The 5,000-nt window shown below is 40.8% G+C and overlaps 1 protein-coding gene across 4 annotated transcripts in view; it reads left to right on the top strand.

Moving 5' to 3' along the window:
* The first annotated feature begins 4,941 nt into the window (after positions 1-4,941).
* The window catches only part of LOC137984998 (uncharacterized), a 52,294-nt gene continuing 52,235 nt past the window's right edge, over positions 4,942-5,000 (top strand). For all 4 annotated transcript variants that reach the window (XM_068832385.1, XM_068832386.1, XM_068832387.1 and 1 more), the window contains exon 1: positions 4,942-5,000. This exon is cut by the window's right edge and continues 164 nt beyond it. The gene's annotated coding sequence lies outside the window, so the exon portion shown is untranslated.

The following is a 5,000-nucleotide window of genomic DNA, read 5'->3' on the forward strand; positions in this document are numbered from 1 at the left end:
GGCTGATGGGACACCATATAAGGGATGAAAGAAAAAGCAGAGACAGGCCTACACGGACTCCCAATGTGGTTTTTGTGGTTGCGTCGCATTATCAGAGCCTTCAAATTATAGTTTTGATCTTACAAGCATGTCTTTTAGAGATTTAGCTCTTTTGTAAGATATGATCGGAGGATTTGTAAAAATTGTTTTCAGCAGACGCTGGTTTTCTATGAAACTCCAGTTTTCCACGGTTAGGGATGAAGAAGGATGCTTAAGTACGCTTAGGGATGCTTACGTACGGCTAGGGATGATAAAGGATGCTTAAGTACGGTTAGGGATGAAGAAGGATGCTGAAGTAAGGTTAGGGATGCTTAAGTATGGTTAGGGATGGTTAAGTACGGTTAGGGATGCTTAAGTACGGCTAGGGATGATAAAGGATGCTTATAAGTACGGTTAGGGATGCTCAGGTACGGCTAGGGATGATTAAGGATGCTTTAGTACGGCTACGAATCATAAAGGATGTTTAAGTATGCTTAGGGATGCTTAAGTATGGCTAGGGACAATAACGGATGGTTAAGTACAATTAGGGATGCTAAAGTATGGCTAGGGATAATAAAGGATGCTCAAGTACGGCTAGGGATGCTTAAGTACGGCTAGGGATGCTTAAGTACGGTTAGGGATGCTTAAGTATGGTTCGGGATGATTAAGTACGGTTTGGGATGATTAAGGACGGTTAGGGATGATTAAGGACGTTTAAGTACGGCTAGGGATGCTTAAGTACGGCTAGGGATGCTTAAGTATGGCTAGGGACAATAACGGATGGTTAAGTACAGTTAGGGATGCTAAAGAATGGCTAGGGATGATAAAGGATGCTCAAGTACGGATAGGGATAAAGAAGGATGCTTAAATACGCCTAGGGATGCTTAAGTACGGCTAGGGATGCTTAAGTACGGTTAGGGATGCTTCGGTACGGTTAGGGATGCTTAAGTACGGTTAGGGATGCTTAAGTACGGTTAGGGATGCTTATGTACGGCTAGGGATGCTTAAGTACGGCTAGGGATGCTTAAGTACGGTTAGGGATGCTTCAGTACGGTTAGGGATGCTTAAGTACGGTTAGGGATGCTTAAGTACGGTTAGGGATGCTTATGTACGGCTAGGGATGCTTAAGTACGGTTAGGGATGCTTAAGCATGGTTAGGGATGATAAAGGATGCTTAAGGATGCTTAAGTACAGCTAGGGATGCTTCAGTACGGTTAGGGATGCTTAAGTACGGCTAAGGATGATAAAGGATGCTTAAGTACGGTTAGGGATGCTTAAGTACGGCTAGGGATGATAAAGGATGCTAAAGTACGGTTAGGGATGAAGAAGGATGCTTAAGTACGGTTAGGGATGCTTAAGTACGGCTAAGGATGATAAAGGATGCTTAAGTACGGTTAGGGATGCTTAAGTACGGCTAGGGATGATAAAGGATGCTTAAGTACGGTTAGGGATGAAGAAGGATGCTTAAGTACGCTTAAGGATGCTTAAGTACGGCTAAGAATGATAAAGGATGCTTAAGTACGGTTAGGGATGATAAAGGATGGTTAAGTACGGTTAGGGATGATTAAGGATGCTTAAGTACGGTTATGGATGCTTAAGTATGGTTAGGGATGCTTAAGGATGCGTAAGTACGGTTAAGGATGATTAGGGATGCTGAAGTATGGTTACGGATGCTTAAGTACGGTTAGGGATGCTTAAGTATGGTTAGGGATGCTTAAGTACGGTTAGGGATGCTTAAGTACGGCTAGGGATGATAAAGGATGCTTAAGTACGGTTAGGGATGAAGAAGGATGCTTAAGTACGCATAGGGATGCTTAAGTACGGTTAGGGATGATGAAGGATGCTTAAGTACGGTTAGGGATACTTAAGTACAGCTAGGGATGATAAAGGATGCTTAAGTACGGTTAGGGATGAAGAAGGATGCTTAAATACGCATATGGATGCTTAAGTACGGCTAGGGATGATAAAGGATGCTTAAGTACGGTTAGGGATGATAAAGGATGCTTAAGTACGGTTAGGGATGCTTAAGTACAGCTAGGGATGATAAAGGATGCTTAAGTACGGTTAGGGATGAAGAAGGATGCTTAAGTACGCGTAGGGATGCTTAAGTACGGTTAGGGATGATTAAGGATGCTTAAGTACGGTTAGGGATGCTTAAGTACGATTATGGATGCTGAAGTATGGTTAGGGATGCTTAAGTACGGTTAGGGATGCTTAAGTATGGTTAGGGATGCTTAAGTACGGTTAGGGATGCTTAAGTTCGGCTAGGGATGCTTAAGGTGATTCCCTGGTTTTGCATTGCGCATTCCCACTGCGCACGATTTTTGCGTCATCAGCACGCGCACATGAGCGCGCGCGCGTACAAAACATAAGAGATTTCCCTCAAACTAAGCTCGATAGCGAGATAAAAGCTCCTTTTCTCTTAAACGAGCACGGTGAGCCCCACTTTTTATTTTATAAATTCAATGAGAACAATATCCGCAATAACTGAGAAAAAATTTGGCAGAAATCTATAGCTACTTTTTTGGCAAATGAAATAAATGCTACAGATAGAGACGTAACGGGCCCAGCAGAGCAAGTCCAAATTATGTTTCCTTTAAAGGATAAAAATATCAATTAATAATGAAGCCATTTTGAAGCCATTTTTTCTGGGACGTAGATGAATAAGCAATCAAAGAAAGTCGAACTCTGTGTGATATAGCAGGCCGCATTGAAAAATAACCGATCTTGTTTGTTGTGCACTGAGATAACCAAAAGTCACCTAAATAACCATATTTGTCAGCATCGTGGCATGAAAACAAGCACGGTGACCCCCTCTTTTTATTACCTTTTTAACATCTCCTTGTACTGTAATGTCATCATACCAAGTTTCATCGGAAATCTATGACGGGTTCTTTTACCCGGGAATCACCTTAAGTATGGTTTGGGATGATTAAGGATGCTTAAGTATGGTTGGGGATGCTTAAGCAAGGTTGGGGATGCCTAAGTACGGTTAGGGATCATCCCTAGCCGTACCTAAGCATCCTTTATAATCCCTAGCCGTACTTAAGCATCCCTAAGCGTACTTAAGCATCCTTTATCATCCTTAGCCATACTTAAGCATCCCTACCCGTACTTAAGCATCCTTTATCATCCCTACCCGTACTTAAGCATCCTTAAGCGTACTTAAGCATCCTTCTTCATCCCTAACCGTACTTAAGCATCCGTTATCGTCCCTAGCCGTACTTAAGCATCCCTAACCGTACTTAAGCATCCTTTATCATCCCTAGCCGTACTTAAGCATCCCTATGCGTACTTAAGCATCCCTCTTCATCCGTACCCGTACTTGAGCATTAAGCATGGTTAAGTACGCCATAACCGTACTTAAGCATCCCTAACCGTACTTAAGCATCCTTTATCATCCCTAGCCGTACTTAAGCATACCATACAGCTCTCACGGATAAACTATACTCTATAGGCATTAGTGGCTCCTTTTACGAGTGGCTCCTAAACTATCTTGAAAATCGTAAACAATTTGTCACTGTAAATGGTTCAAATTCTGAATTGTTGGAAATAGATACTGGTGTGCCTCAAGGATCTTTACTTGGTCCCAGACTTTACAGCATTTACTCAAACGATCTACCCGGAGCCACGACGAACGCTTCCGTCGAAATGTTTGCAGATGATACCACAGCTTTCTGCATTGGAAATACTTTTGATGAAGTCTTACTTAAGATACAGAAAGCGATCGCCGATTTAAACAAATGGGCTAAGGATAACTTCATGACTATTCATCCTGCAAAAACCGAACTAATGTTGTTATCTAAATCGAAATTCATCGGTCCCTTACAAAATATTTGTTTAGGGCCTAATGAGTTGTCCTTTGTTTCTAAAGCTACTTGTTTAGGGATTCATATCGACAACAAACTATCTTGGTCGCCACATGTAAAATCTTTGAGCAAACGTTTTTCAGCAAGAGTGAAGAAACTCAAACACTTAAAAGGTCTCGACAATCGCATATTAGAGTCAATTTATTTCAAGGGTATCATTCCAAGTATTACGTATTCAATCGCTCTATGGGGATCTTCAAAATCACTTCAGACCCTAGAAGACATTCATATCAGGGCAGCGAGATTTATTTTTAACCTAAAGGAATCTACTCTAAGCACTGAAGTCCTGGCAATGACAAAATGGAAGTCATTATCGTACATATACAAGAAGAGGATTGCAACCATATCTTATCAGGCATTCTACAACAGAGCTCCGGCTGGGATAAGCTCTCTGTTTACTAAACACTCTCCGTTGAGAAATCTCAGGGATAATCTGAAACTTTACGTGCAACGCCCTAAAAGTGACTTCCTTCGATCTTCTTTCTGTCATCGTGCGTCAATTCTTTGGAATAACTTACCTACGTATTTAAAAAGTAAACCGAACGTTATTTCTTTTAAATCTGCTCTTAAAGCAAAATCCAACATTTTAGATAAAATAACATTTAATGGCATGCAGGGAATAAACAAAGACATTGTAAATTACATATACTAATGTTATTTTTATCATTATTATTATTGTTATTTTAAATCTATTTTTAGCACTATAGTCAATTAACTATCGATTATCTTACTGGGTATTGTATTCTTTCTTATTTATTGTAAATAATTCGTAAGTTCGTTAACTTAATTTTTTTAAATTTTGTAGATACACTTTAGTTCTAGGTCCACATCAGCTTTTTAGCTGCCCTTTTTTATTGACCTACAAGACAAATAAAGTATGTATGTATGTATGTATGTACCTATGCGTACTTAAGCATCCCTCTTCATCCGTTCCCGTACTTGAGCTACGCCACCTGGGACCACTATATGAGTTACTACACCGGACCACTATATTAGTGCCTACACCAAGTAGTTACCAGAAAACATGTAAAAGTGCTCCATATGCATGCTAGCATGCAGCTTCAACCCGGAAGACAGCGGCAAGAGGAATGTTGTCGAATGTTTGGACGTGGC

This window comes from Montipora foliosa, chromosome 14 (assembly GCF_036669935.1).
Source record: "Montipora foliosa isolate CH-2021 chromosome 14, ASM3666993v2, whole genome shotgun sequence".
NCBI classification, from domain to species: domain Eukaryota; kingdom Metazoa; phylum Cnidaria; class Anthozoa; order Scleractinia; family Acroporidae; genus Montipora; species Montipora foliosa.